Source organism: Podarcis bocagei, assembly GCF_964188305.1.
Source record: "Podarcis bocagei genome assembly, chromosome: 2".
Lineage (NCBI taxonomy): Eukaryota > Metazoa > Chordata > Lepidosauria > Squamata > Lacertidae > Podarcis > Podarcis bocagei.
The window spans coordinates 118,013,297-118,029,032 of NC_138126.1; positions in this window are offsets into that span (position 1 = coordinate 118,013,297).

Sequence of the window (15,736 nt, forward strand, 5' to 3'; positions counted from 1 at the left end):
GCCGCCGTGCCGCCAGAGCCCGGTTTCTGTTCTCATCCTGAAGCAAAGTTCTTAACCTGAAGCACTATTTCTGGGCTAGCGGAGTCTGTAACCTGAAGCGTATGTAACCTGAAGCGTATGTAACCTGAGGTACCACTGTAATCAGTTCCGGAGGTCCGTCCATAAGTCGATCCGGGTCGCTGGTAGAAGTGCTGTTGTGTGCAGGTGCATTTGGCGGCAGCGCACTTCTGCACATGTGCAGACGGCGGCAGCCGCTTCTGTGCATGCGCAAATCATGACAAACTCGGTATTTACTTCCTGGTTTGCCACGGTCACAACTTGTATCGGGCCCAAATAAATGTGGTGGCAAGTAGAGGTTCTGCTGTATTATTATTATTATTATTATTATTATTATTATTATTATTATTAATTAATACCCCATCCAACTGACTGGGTATGCCCCAGCCACTCTGGGCAGCTCCCAACATATATAAAAACATAATAAAACATTTTAGAAAAACTTCCCTATGCAGGGCTGCCTCCAGGGGTCTTCTGAAGGTTGTATAGTTCCTTATTTTGTTGGCTCAGGAGTCACATACCCGCCAACATTTCTCCGATGAAAAGAGGGACGTCCTAAGTAAAAGCGGGACATTCCAGGGTCAAATCAGAACCCGGGACAGCTTCTGTAAATCCAGGACTGTCGCTGGAGAATGGGGAGACTTGGAGGGTCTGTGTCTATAGGGTGACGGTCTCAGCACGAAGGGAGAAGAGAATCCAAGTTCAAGTGTTGAAAATAGAAGGTGCAAGGGGAGGTGTAGTATTTGGCCTCCCAAAATATTGTATTTCTGCATGGGCAGGCACAGTATTCTCCTATGACCACTTTCAGCCACTATTTCGCTGTTGTGATCTTTTTTTTAAAAATGTACCATATTTTTCGCTCTATAACACGCACCCGACCATAACACGCACGTAGTTTTTAGAGGAGGAAAATCCGTAGGCATGCCACCCGTAGGCATTCCCTCCATAACACACACAGACATTTCCCCTTACTTTCTAGGAGGAAAAAAGTGAGTGTTATGGTGCAAAAAATACGGTATTTTTATTAAATAGTTTCTTGATTTACAAAAGTATGTGCAATGTCTCTCTCTCATTTTTCCCCCCATGTAACATTTTTACAGATCAGTTTCATTTGTTGAGACATTAGGAAGAAAAGGGGGAAAGAGGTGGAGCGGGGGGAAAGATGAGTGGGGGTGGAGTTGGGTGGCGATGTTTCTATTTTGCTTAATATATGTGGGGTTTGGTGTCAGCGTTGCTCGTGCAGGTTCTCTGCTGTTCACTTGTGTTCCTTTGGTGGTGAGAGAGGTTGGGGTTGGCCTGGGGTGGGGCTGTTCATTTGTGGTTGGCTGTGGTGGTCTTTGTTTTCATGTGTGAGTGGGGTGGGTGGGTGTTTTGGATCAGGTTAGCCATACTGATTTGTATGCTGTTGGTGGATTTTTGTCATTGTCCTGTTGGGCTGTGTGTGTGATAAAGGGGCGAAGGCGCTGAAAGCTGCTGTCGGTTGCCATTCTGAGTTCCTTGGGTCCCGGAGCTGAAGCCTGGATACACAGTGGGATGAAGCAAGCAGTGGTGCGGCGGTGCTGTGTGTGGCGGTCAGCTCAGCGGGATCCCATCCTCATCGCCAGTGAAATATACCCAGAGTCGAGAGTGGATTTCATGCTCTTTATTCAGCTCATAGTGGTGAAGAGGAATGAGTGTTCCCCCAAAATATCTGCTTTATATACATAATTTACACAATGGGCCGCACGTGATTGGCTAATTCCGGGATTCTCCTGTAGGCCAATAAGGTTGCGGAGTCACTTCCACCTGGAGTTGGATTGGGTGGCTCCTGCGGACCAATCAGACTGCTGCATTGTTCTAGGACCAATCAGACTGCTGCATTCTGAATCCTATTGTTCTAGGACCAATCAGACTGCTGCATTTTGGATCCTATTCAACTCAGTACATAACAGGCGTCTTCCTCTATTTGTCCCCGTGTCAGTTTCAGTTTATTGGTTGATTTTTCTAGTAGGGCTGTTTCCCATACTATTTGGTACCATTGGTCCATGCTTACTCCTGACAGGTTTCTCCAGTGTCTGGTTATGGTGTTTCTGGCTGCTGAAAGTAGGTGGGTTATGAGTTCTTTGTGGTGTAAGTGGGCATTATTGCCTTGGAAGATGTTTCCTGTTGTGATCTTTTAAGAAGTTCATGTTTCTCGCATCTTTCTAATTGCACCCTTGGATTTGTGTGTGTGTATGTGTGTGTCTGATATATGGAGAACTTCTACTAGCTGTAGGAAAGCGCTTTCCTGTAAATCTGCCAGAGCGCCTCTTAGAAAAGCACAGTGGTTTCATTGTTCCCTGCAAAGAATCTCCCCCACCACCCCACACACACTTAAAAAAAAGAAAGAAAAAGAAAGTTACTGCCTTGCTGGGGAATGAAAACAAATAATCCAGGGTTTGTGACTGAGCAAAGAGGCCCACGAAGGGTCCCCTCCTTGAATTTCATTCATAGATTCCAAAGGGCAGAGAAGCGCTTTTGAAACACTTCTCTCTTCAAGCTGGGCTGAAGTTCGAAAAATGCTATTTAATTGAGTCGCAATTAAGGCGATCCCTCTGGGCCTTCCTTTTCCCTGGGAGAAATAGTTCATTGGATGCGATACTTGCAGACGAAATGCCGCGGCCCAGAATTTTGCACATCGCAGGGGGTTCGATCGCACATTCTTCCGCCAGCGAGTTTGTAGCTTGGATGGTGTGGCGGAGAGACAAGAGGCCTCTGTTGAGGCAAAATTGTGGCCTTTGCACATCTGGCATTCATTGGCCGTTGCGTCAGGGGCCAGAAGCAGATCTCCCCCCCCCCCAGCTAGCAAAAGGTTTTTTAATTATCGAAAGCTCACAACTGGTCCATTCTCCTGGTTCCCTCGATTCATGTCCGCCGGCTGATTTCAAGGCATTTGGAAACCTGTCCTTTAGAGCACTGAAAGGAGGAGTGTTGAAAGAACTGTGTATCTGGATGGCATGAGAATCACAGAATTGTAGAGTTGGAAGGGACCCTGACGATCATCTAGTCCAACCCTCTGCAAAGCAGGCAGCTGCCCCATACGGGGATCAAACCTGCAACCTTGGCGTTTATCAGCATTATACTCTAACCAACCCAGCAATGGGAAAAGGTATTGGGAAATGACAGCAAGGACACTTACCGTATTTTTCGCCCTATAGGACGCACTTTTTCCCCTCCAAAAATGAAGGGGAAATCTGGGTGCGTCCTATGGGGTGAATGCAGGCTTTCGCTGAAGCCTGGAGAGCGAGAGGGGTCGGTGCCGCCCCGCTCCGGATGGCGGTGCAGAGCTGCCTGCCGTCCCGGGATCAGCGCAGCTCTGCGCGGCCATCGGGAGCGGGGCGCTAAGTCCCGCCCCGCTCCGGATGGCGGCGCAGAGCTGCCTGCAGTCCCGGGATCAGCGCAGCTCTGCGCGGCCATCGGGAGCGGGGCGCTAAGTCCCGCCCCGCTCCGGATGGTGGCGCAGAGCTGCCTGCAGTCCCGGGATCAGCGCACTTCTCCCCATCGCCAGCCCCACAAGCTCGGGGGACAGCGGGGAGGCAGAGCGTGCCTTCCCACTGTTCCCCGACCTGGTTCTTCCAGCCCCGCACCTGGGGGGGGGGAATAATTTTTTCCCCCTTTATTTCTCCCCAAAAAAACTAGGTGCGTCCTATGGGCCGGAGCGTCCTATGGGGCGCAAAATACGGTAATAACTGATCACCACCTTACAATGAGTGAGGCAGCAGAGTGCTGGACTTTACCTCTCCGGTAAAGTGGGGTGTCATTTTTTAGTGTTCTTTCACATAAGCTGTGGTGTGTAATGGTTAGAGCACTGGACTAGGACCTGGGAGGCCAGTGATTGAGGCCCCACTCAGCCATAACGCTCACGGGGTGAACTTGGACCAGTCGTTCCCTCGCAGCCTAACCTATCTCACAGGGCTGTTGTGAGGATAAGGTGTATGCACATTATTAAGAAATAATAATAATCTACTGCCTGCATGTAATAAATTAGCACAGGTAGAGTAATAATAATATTTATTAGGCATTGTTTCACGGGGGGGGGGAATAAACAAGGGTAAAAATAAGAATTAAACAACCTAAAATACAGGTTGGTATGTAAATGTAAGAAATAATGATAATCTACTGCCGGTATGTAATAAATTAGCACAGGTAGATTAAGAAAAAAAATATTTATTAGGCATTTTTTCCCCAGAAAAAAGAAGCAAGGGTAAAAAAGGAACAAGAATAAAACAATAAAGAGATATCACTCACACACACACACACACACACACACACACACACACACATCCAACTCAAAGCCTCTTCACTAAAACTAAACAGGAAGATCCAAAAGCCTGGGGGGAAAAGAATTAGTTTGCCTGCTGCCTAAAAACAGAGCGCGATGGTGTCAGAAGTGCCTCCTTGAAGAGAGCCTTCCATAAATGGGAGCCACCACTGAGAAGGCCTGTTCTCAAGTCACCACTCTCGGCGCTTCCCTCAGAGGGGCGCACGGAGAAAGGGGTCCGATAGTCTGGACTGGTTTGTGTGGGGAGAGGCTGTCCTTGAGGTAGTGGGTTCCTGAGCCCCATAAGGCCAGCACTTTAAAAGGGGCCTGGGCACCAACTGGTTGCCAGCACCGAGGTTGGTGGAGCAGGATTCGGCCACCACACAGACAGTTGTTTGGTCAGGAGATGCGGTTCCTAAGGAGAACAAAGGATCCAATTCAGGTGTCACATAAAATAACCGAAGTAGAGATGAGAAGAGAGCAGCTCTGGAAGGACCTGGAGCGGAGACATTTTGCGGAATCCGTTTTTCTGAAGAAGGAATTCCAGCCATTTTTCTCTGCCTTGCTTTCCCTTGGCCCCAGAGAGAAAGGCCACTTTGCAGAGGAATTTCTCTGAATAGTCTCTTGTTTTATTTTTAAGTGCAGGTGTTGTTCCCCAGCTCACCCACACACCACGGTACCAGGGTCGGATTTAGGTTTGATGAGGCCCTAAGCTACGGGTGGCACTGTGGGTTAAACCACAGAGCCTAGGACTTGCCGATCAGAAGTTCGGCGGTTCAAATCCCCGCGTTGCTCGGTCCCTGCTCCTGCCAACCTAGCAGTTTGAAAGCATGTCAGCGTGCAAGTATATAAATAGGTACCACTCCAGCGGGAAGGTAAACGGCGTTTCCCTGCGCTGCTCTGGTTTGCCAGAAGTGGCTTAGTCATGCTGGCCACATGACCCAGAAGCTGTACACCGGCTCCCTCAGCCAATAAAGCGAGATGAGCGCCGCAACCCCAGAGTCAGTCACGACAGGACATTCCTGCCGGAGCGGTACCTATTTATCTACTTGTACTTTGATGTGCTTTCGAACTGCTAGGTTGGCAGGAGCAGGGACTGAGCAACAGGAGCTCACCCCGTCGCGGGGATTCGAACCGCCAGCCTTCTGGTCGGCAAGTCCTAGGCTCTGTGGTTTAACCCACAGCGCCACCCGCGTCCCTTTTACCCTATATATAGAAAAGAGCAAAACAGTGATATTTTAGGGAGCAGGTTAGCAGGCGGGGCCCATTACTTACATCACAGGACCCTACACAACACAAAACACTGTTGCTGCTTGTAGATTTTATTTTATTTGTTTTTTATCTTATATTTTGGAAATGTACATCCAGGTGTTTTTTTTTCCTTTAAATTTTTGTGGGGCTCCCAAGAGAGTGGGGCCCTAAGCTATAGCTTGTTTAGGTTATATGTAAATCCAGCACTGCATAGTACGAGGTCTGAGGCTTTGTTCAGAGGACGCAATCAGTTGACAATGCTGCCAACATTTGCAGTAGCAGCAAAACCAAAACTCCTTAGTAGGGACTAGATAGAGAAACTGGGCCTATTTCCACTGGGAGCCACACCCTTTGGAACAACTTTGGAACAATCCTCCAAATTTCAGCACTCATCAACAAGGTGACAGGATTTGAGAGGCTTGTTTTCGCATACAGTGGATGCTCGGGTTGCAAATGTGATCCGTGCGGGATGCACGTTCACAACCCGCGGTGTTCGCCACCCGCAGTGGCACATCTGCGCACGCACGGGTTGCGATTTGGTGCTTCTGCGCATGCGCAAAGTGAGATTTTAGTGTTTCTGCACATGTGCGACCCCTGGAACCCGGAAGTAACCCGTTCTGGTACGTCTGGGTTACGGCAGGTCCGCAACCCGAAAAAACGCAAACTGGAGCGTCTGTAACCCGAGGTATGACTGTACTTTTCTGTCTAGGAACTACAAAGGTTGGTATAAGCAAATACCTTTATTGTTTTGATTGGTAGTTGTGCCGCCAGGGGGCAGCAGCATTCCACCATATGGATTCCTGGATCCTGCCCTCATCCCCCCAATTTGCAAGCCAGGAGACCCAACTGCAGATCACCGGCTGCACATGAAACCTCCCAGACCCCCAACCCAGATTTCGTATCTCTCTTTCTTAACGAGGCTTGGCTTGCTTGTTTGGTTTTGATTCACACAACCACCTAAATGTGGGGAGGGATGTTCAAAGAGGTAAGACAAAAGTATACAACTCTAGCTGTTTGAAAGTCATTGTGTACCTTTTGGTAGCTGGGTGCCTATGTTGCCAAATGACTTCGGGGATTTTGCTAGGAAGCGGTTTAGAAATGAAATGAAGAATACTTGCGCTTCCCACAAGTCAGGGTGGTGATGAGCTTATTATAAAGAAAGAATTCACAACGATTTCTTCAGCCACTATGATCCCACCTCCCTCCTAGGCTTGCAGTCTATATGAGCAGGGCCCGATTTAGGTTTGATGAGGCCCTAAGCTACTGAAGGTAATGGGGCCCTTTATATGTCCAGCTGTCCTTTGTCAACAACAAATTGTCACTGTTTTTGAGTGACAGATAACTGGGGTGAATTTCACTGCGTATGATCTAACCGCACTTGTGCCTTTTTTGTAAGTACAGAAGTAAACACACTGAATTCCCACTGAATTCAGAAGATCATTTTTTAATAAATATGCCAAGGGTTATAATGCACATGAGTATATCAACCTCCTTTTGATGCTCCTGTGATGTTCTGCTTTGAAGTGAGACCTTTGGACTTATATGCAATGAGTCCATCTCCCGGGGGTCCTGCTTCATTAACTTTTAGGATCTCCTGAATATTTGAGTTTATATTGCTTTTATAAGGATCGCAGAACACAAGAGTACATTGTTATCTATAAGCTTATTTTTTACAAGTGTAACTGCAACAGCTGACAGAGACAGTATGTTGAAGAAAACCCTAAACTTTGTATTACATGTGCAAAACTCTTTTTCCTATTGCTGCTACTCTATCAAACTGCTTCCTGAAGATGTTTTCAGTGTGCATTTATTCATGCAATAGAGCGCAACATTCCCCGCGGATGTTTCTCAGCACCATTACTGAAATCAGAAAAATCCAAGACGGAGTGATAAGCCAAATTTAGAAAACAAAAACGATGCAACACAATTCCATTCCATGTAATCTCTTTAATACTGTGAAATACTTTTCTTTTTAAAATACAGTATTTTCTGAGGTAGACCATTACAGTTCAAACGCATTTTTTTCAGACATTAATAAGACATGAATTAAATACTTTCATGTACAATATGTTGCAAAATGAGGTAGAAATGGTTACAGAGGATGTACAAAGTCAAAAACGATTTAAAAACAAAAAAAAAAGTCTTCAAAATTCCAGTACCACTTTTTGGAGGAGCAGAACAAAATAAAACAAAAAGAGGCAATCTTCCTGAGGTATATAGCTAGGAATACCTATGAGATACATTCGAAGGCACCCGACTGATATTAAGAGACTGTGCCCTCTTTCCAAAGGAAATCTCCCTTTGAAGAAACCAATCGTCTAAATTTTACCAGCATCGTAGGGTTTTAATGATGATGGATTTTTCACTATTACTGTTGGAGTGGACGCAACGGGGAAAAAACCATCTGTGATTTAGAAATAATGAGTGGTGCTTTTTAGATTCCTTTCCCCACTGATGTGCCTGCTGAGGAACTTTTACGCATTCTAGAAGGTTCTGGGGAGGGGAGCATTCTAGAATGCAAAATCCATTGTCCCAGAGTTCCTCCCAGAACTGTTGGGAAATCTAGGACACAAGGAAGACTCTCTCCTGCGTCTAGTTGCACATTGCTCAGATTGGTGGTGGTGGGAGAGCTTTCTGCATTGCTGATCTTCATCAAATATAAGCAGGGCTTTTTGGAGCTCCAGCACCTCTCAAATGGGCACCATTGCCATTCTAAGAGATCAAGGGAGAAGTTCGTGGCGAGCTCCTGGACCTCTTTTTATAGAAAATAAAATAGCACTGCTTATAAAGAGCCTCAGACTTTATCTGAACCATTTGGGAAACTGCTAATTGGCAGGGAGAGATAAAAGTGGTCCTTAAATGCAGAGGTCAGAGTGGGTCTATGAGATCGCGAAATGTGGCTTCACTCATCAAATTACCACGCTGCGAGTCTGCGTGTTTTTTGGTGGGTTTTGCTCTCCAGCAAACGCGTTTGAAGGGGCTGTTTCTGGCAACATGCTTAAAGCACATCACCGAGCAACAGCCTCATAGCTTATTTTTGGTAGTGTGGGATTTTTCAGCGCATGACATGTAGGTAAGGAGCAGATATAGGCTTTGGTATAAGAGAGAGACAGAGAGAGACAGAGAGAGAGAGAGACCAGCAGGCATTGAAACTCTTGTTTTCAAAAGCTAACTTGCTTTCACAGGTGTGACAGCAAATTGCATGCCAAAAATGAGTGTGAGGCACACTTCAACATTTGTCAGTAAGCACAAAAATGATGCTCAGTCAGACACACTTTGCTCCCTTTCCACAGCTTTTCAAAGAGCCTGTGACTTCATATTAGAACTCTCGAGACACTGCCTAAACACACACACACACAATCATATAACTAAGCAGTCAAAAGCATTTACCAGATTTTTCACTCTATAAGACGCACCAAACCACAAGACGCACCTAGTTTTTGGAGGAGGAAAACAAGAAAAAAAATATTCTGAATCTCAGAAGCCAGAACAGCAAGAGGGATTGCTGCGCAGTGAAAGCAGCAATCCCTCTTGCTGTTCTGGCTTCTGGGATAGCTGCACAGTCTGCATTCGCTCCATAAGATACACACACATTTACCCTTACTTTTTAGGAGGGAAAAAGTGAGTCTTATAGAGCAAAAAATATGGTCGTTGCGATGAGAAAAAGACTGTTGCTTTTGGCGGCGGCGTGAGTGTGTTCCAACACATAGTGACTGCGTAAGGTTGGACCAAAATTTGGACAACCAGAATTTTCTGAAGTTATTAGTGACTGTTGTGACTTGTGTAAATGTATACAAGTCCACAACAAGCACAGATATGGTGTAAATATGGGAGCAGTTTAACCTTTCCCCTGTCACTCATCCTGGTGTTTCCAAAATGCTACTAGTAATGGCTAGTCCTCCTTACTCTGCTAAGCACAGACTCTTTGCTCCATCTACCCAACACTTCCTTCTACCTGCTCCAGCCCTACCTGTGGATGGCAAAATCCTCCTATCAATTGTGACAGAAAAATACGAGCTTCCATGCTCAGAGACAGTATACCAGCATTCTGGGCCCAAAGAATCAGGGATGTCTGTTGCTTTCTTTCCCTGATTGTTTGTAAGCCTCCTGAAAGGAATCTAGATCACGGCTGTTGGAAGCAGAAATAGGAAGAATTTGAGTCCCAAACAACAAATCTCTCACTGCTGCTGCTGCTGCAGCAGCAGCACATCAGTTCTGCAGAAGTAAATCAGTGAATTTGACAGACAACTCACCCGAGAAAAGAAACCCAAGCAAAGTTGAGGTATGGGCCCCTGTAATGATTTCCTCTTGAATTAGATTCCCCCAAATTCATTTTTTCTTTCCAAAACTCCGTTCTCCCGAAATGGTTTCCTCTTGTACCCCCCTTAAACCAAATTTTCTCAACCGTGGGTCACCAGATGTTGACGGACTACAACTCTCATCATTTGTAGTGAGAAGGGCCAGCAGTCAGGGATGATGGGAGTTGTAGTCCAATAATATCTGGAGACCCAAGGTTGAGAAAGGCTGCCCTAAACTAATAATCCCATTTTCATCATTCACTTTTAATGTATTTTTAATCTTTTGTTGGAAGCCACCCAGAGTGGATGGGAAAACTCAGCCAGATGAGCGGGGTAGAAATAAATTATTATTATTATTATTATTATTATTATTATTATTATTATTATTAGTCAGTGAGGCCGTATAGAACAGCCCCATTTTCCCTATGCAAACCCAATCCTGCATTCACCCTACCAACCTGCTCCTGGGTTCCTTCTCACCTCCACCTTAAAGAAGCAGAAGCACAAAAGTGCTATAATTTGATTTTTTAAAAAGGGGCCAGATGGCCAATCGGCATCTATCCGCCCATCAGTGTTAATGAGCCAAACTCACCTCCGTGAGCACTTGCATCTCACCTGTAGGGACAGGCAAGGGTTAAAAAACAACAACCCCGTGAACTCCATTTGCTCACCTACATACCCCAGAACTATCTCACGGGCAATTTTAAAAAAAGGCAGTGCCCCTAAATTGGTGAGATGTGCAATGTTCATTACAAAGGAAGTCGCATCTTCTTCACCTTACATTGCGCCATCCTAGGTATGTCTTATAAAGAGAAGTCCCGAGAATGGAAAACACAGCCCAGCATACATAAACCTTTGGTTCTGAGAGGCAGTCCTCTAGCCAGGCTAAATAGCCTTGTCTTTCACACAGTCCATTTTCAGCTAATACTACCACAATTACCTCTAGATAAATTCTGGGGAGTTCCTCTCCAAAGCGCTACATACGCAAACTATGCTCCATGCAAAGGAATGCAAAATTTGGTGCTCAAAACCAACACGAACGTTTGCTTATTTTACCAAAAAGTTACAAAATTTGCACGATCGCGGTTTTTTTGTCTGTTTGTTTGTTTTGAAGAAGTTGCTTTGCTCCCTCCCTCATTTCTGGCAGTTTCTGAGTTTTCTTAATCAGCCAGAAGCGGTTTGCTAAGTTCCAAGCAACCGCCAATGTTTTCTGCAGATTTGCTTGAGGAACAGAAATTTGGTTCTCGTGGAGTTATTCTTTTCAGGAATCTGTGCCATAAATCACATTTGGGACTCAGCTACATTAGGCGAAAAAACCCACAACACTTTGAATGCGTTATAAACATGAGACACCAGATGGCGCCAGACAGCAAAAAAAAATTCTATGTGATTTTTACATAGAGTTTTTTTTTCATTTGTTATAACGATTTAATTTCTGACTTATTTATAGTGGTTTCCCCCCCGTGGTAAGATCCACCCTTGGTATTAGAAAACAGAGAGGGTGAATGGCATTGGGTACATCCAGCCAATTGACGGAAGCTACTGAATTTCATAGCATGGCATGGAAGCTGCCAATTGTTTCTTCCAGAACACAACTGAAGTGCGTTATACTGACCCCCAGCTCCACTGCAATTCTATCCATCTCCTGACCTGCGTGTGTTCAATCTTGTTCTGAATTCACACATTATCTTTAAAGCTTACGAGTCAATGGAAAAGCCTGACAGCAAGGGTGTCGACAGCTTCCAATCAAGCCTCAGAAAAGTGCTAGTTTAATTTCTGTCTCCAGAATATTACTGTTTATTGCCAATATGGCTAAGAGGGAAAGAGGGGTGGAGAGGAGGAGAGATTTGCTTGTGTGCCTTTAGGTTTTGCCCCATGGGGCAAATAGAAGCTCGGAGGAGCCAAGAGCACACCGGGAATACTGTGTCTGATTCTGGGCACCACAATTTAAGAAGGATGTTGACAAGCTGGAATGTGCAGAGGAGGGCAACCAAGATGATCAGGAGTCTGGAAACTAAGCCTGATGAGGAATGGTTGAAGTAGTTGGGTATGTTTAGCCTGGAAAGGAGGAGACTGAGAGGAAATATGATAGCCATCTTCAAATATCTTAAGGGCTGTCACATGGATGAGTGAATAAGTTTGTTGTCTCCTGCTCTGGAGGGTAGAATTCGAACCAAAGTTACAAGAAAGGGGATTCCGACTAAACCTTGGTGACAGTAAGAGCTGTTTGACAGTGGAACAGTGTCCGACTCTCCTTCCTTGGAGGCTTTTAAGCAGAGGTTGGATGGCCATCTGTCATGGATGCTTTAGCTAAGATTCCTGCATTGCAGGGGGTTGGATTAGATGGGCTTTGGGGTACCCTCCAACTCTACAATTCCAAGTGGAAATGGTAGTATGGTTAGAGCAGTGGGCACTCTGCTGGTCTTGGGGCCCTGGTAAACGCCAAACCTTGCTACCCTCTGGAGGTGTCAATCAAAGAGTTGAAGCAAATGAAAAGGAAAGGAAATGTAAGCCCTTATAGAACAGGGACCATCTCTTCCCATGGAAATAACACTGGTGAGAATGGATACAGTGGTACCTCGGGTTAAGCACTTAATTCATTCTGGAGGTCCGTTCTTAACCTGAAACTGTTCTTAACCTGAGGTACCACTTTAGCTAATGGGGCCTCCCACTGCCACCGAGCCACCGCCCGCGATTTCTGTTCTCATCCTGAAGCAAAGTTCTTAACCAGAGCTACTACGTCTGGGTTAGCAGAGTCTGTAACCTGAAGCATCTGTAACCTGAAGCGTCTGTAACCCGAGGTACCACTGCACCTTGGTTCTTGAACTTAATCCGTTCTGGGAGTCTGTTCAACTCCCCAAACCGTTTGAAAACCAAGATGTGGCTTCCAATTGGCTGCTTCCTTGCACTCAAGCGGAAACCGCGTCGGACGTTCGGCTTCCGAAAAACCTTCACAAACCGGAACACTTACTTCCAGGTTTGTGGCATTTGGGAGCCATTTGTTTGACAACTAAGCCGTTCGAGAACCAAGGTACCACTACTATATATGCAAGAAGAAAACCACCACAACCACAGCGCCCATAACTGTGTCACCGGAAGAGTAACAGCCCTAGTTAATTAAAACCAAGATAAAGTGCTATCAGATGCAATTGCCTTGCTGAGAGAGTATAGGGGACCAAAGGCTTCCCAGCACTCACTTAAGTTGCAGTTTTGACACTGAGGGGGGCATATATTTGTTTCTTGGCTTTTAGAATAGATGCTCAACAGTGCAGCCGTTGCATCAAAACCGGTCAAACTCTGCTGCCAATATGAAATCTGGGCAGAGAGGATGCTGTGGTCTTGATTGTCACACACAAAGAGTCACCCGCGTTCTCTCCAGTCAAAATAAAAAAATTCCTTCCAGTAGCACCTTAAAGACCAACTAAGTTAGTTCTTGGTATGAGCTTTCGTGTGCATGCACACTTCTTCAGATACACTGAAACAGAAGTTGCCAGATCCTTCTATATAGTGAGAAGGAATTTCAGTACAAAGGAATTTCAGAAATAGACTGGAAAGAGAAGCTGCTGAATTGCAACTCATTACCAAACTTAAAACCATGGAGAGACCTGGTCTGAACAAAGACATTGGATTCTTATCTCATTATACATGACTAAGCCATTTCTCACCTTCTCACCCCTTGCCTTTTCCTGTAAGACCTATTACAGTCGTTAAGAGTCGTCAACAGGCTCATCTCAACTATCTGCCAATCTCCCATTCCCACCACCCTTCTGAGTAATACCCCTCCCCACCTTCTCACTATATAGAAGGATCTGGCAACTTCTGTTTCAGTGTATCTGAAGAAGTGTGCATGCACACGAAAGCTCATACCAAGAACTAACTTAGTTGGTCTTTGAGGTGCTACTGGAAGGAATTTTTTTATTTTGACTATGGCAGACCAACCCGACTACCTATCTGTAACTGGTTCTCTCCAGTGACTTCTAAGGGAGTGAGAGATCAGCCGGCATGTAAATGTTGGTTTGGTATTGGTGGGTGGCTTCACACATTTGCATTTTTTGGTGTGTAAGCCACAAGGACCAACCTGCAGGTGATGGGCAGTTCAGCGTTTTCATGGAAAGCAGCTGTGAGGAGGCTGAAACGAGGAGCAGAAGACAAGGTACTTAGGTACTTCACCCTTTCCCTCCTTGCTATTTGCCCAGAAATCAAACCCTTCACCCTGGGCTGCTTTACCACTAATGGGGAGAAAGATAAAGGTTAGCAAACTGGGTGTTCTTACCGTTCCACAGGCAAGAGAGGATTCCCAGATGATGAAGCATCGTCGCCTCAGTGACAAAGCATCGAAGTAAACAGCTGGGTGTCTAGAAAGCTAAATACCAACCTATTTAATAAAGCTTAAACTGCAAAAAGGGGCAACATTTGGGGCACTATGTGCTAGGAGCTGAATCCTGCAAAAATGTAAGAGCTCAGACGTTAACTCTAAGAGTCGATACCTAGTTTGCAGAAACCTAGTTTTCAGCTCAGAAACCTAGTTTTCAATAAAGAAGGCTGATCGCAGAAGAATTGATGCTTTTGGACTATGGTGCTGGAGGAGACTCGTGAGAGTCCCATGGATTGCAAGAAGATCAAACCTATCCATTCTGAAGGAAATCAGCCCTGAGTGCTCACTGGAAGGACAGATCGTGAAGCTGAGACTCCAATACTTTGGCCACCTCATGAGAAGAGAAGACTCCCTGGAAAAGACCCTGATGTTGGGAAAGATGGAGGGCACAAGGAGAAGGGGACGACAGAGGACGAGATGGCTGGATAGTGTTCTCAAAGCTACCAGCATGAGTTTGACCAAACTGCAGGAAGCAGTGGAAGACAGGAGTGCCTGGCATGCTCTGGTCCTTGGGGGTCACGAAGAGTCGGACACGACTAAACGACTAAACAACAAGTTTTCAACTCTATCAAAGCATGGGAGCTACCTCTTCCTTAGCGGGAAAATCTTGAGGGGGCCACACTAAACCAGAAACCTAGGTTGAATCCCAATTTTGGATGTGGGGTGAGAGAGAGAGAAAGATGCAGAAAGAAAACTGCAAATACATAGTTCCACGGAATACAGATCTAGTTAGTGAGAATCCAAAAGGTAGACACAGCTTTTACAACAAGTTCTGTTTTATAGGTTAAAAGTGTTGGGGGCTTTTGAATAATAAAAAAAGAATAGCATACATGCTAAAGAACAGGGGAAGGCCACGGCTGTAAGTTTCAGCCTTCAGTTCAGTTTAAAATCTGTTAAAAACTAGTTCATTTTTTAAAAAAATAGAGTGTGAGTAACTTAAAACTACAGAGTGGGTTTCACTTTTAAAAGCCTTATTATTAGGGTTGCCATACATCCCGATTTCGCCAATATTCCCAATATTTCAATGGTGGAAGTGATATCGGGGGAAATTTCTGAAAAGCAGTGATTTGTCCGGATTTTCACTTCTTCAAATATGGCAACCTTTCTCAGTATGAGCAGTCCTGGTTTAGGTTAAGTGCAGTATATAAGCTGAAGCCAAACAGTAGGCCTCAGTCCTAGTCCACGTTTCAGCTTTCAGTTCAGTATAAAACCAAATAAAAGCTAGTTTCTGTTTTAAATGAAAACCTGAACAGGGAGTTCATTGCTACCCTCTGTCTACTCCCTGCTTAATTGTCTACTCCCCAGACAAAATAAATGCAAGAAGGCAATGAGGAATGCAAAAAGAAGTATTCGGTGAAGCACATTGCTAAAAGCCCAAAGACCACCACCAACAAATTACTCAAATACATTAGTGGCAGGAGATCATCTTTGGATGACAAGGGAATCAAAGGTGTGATAAAGGAGGAAAAGGAAGCT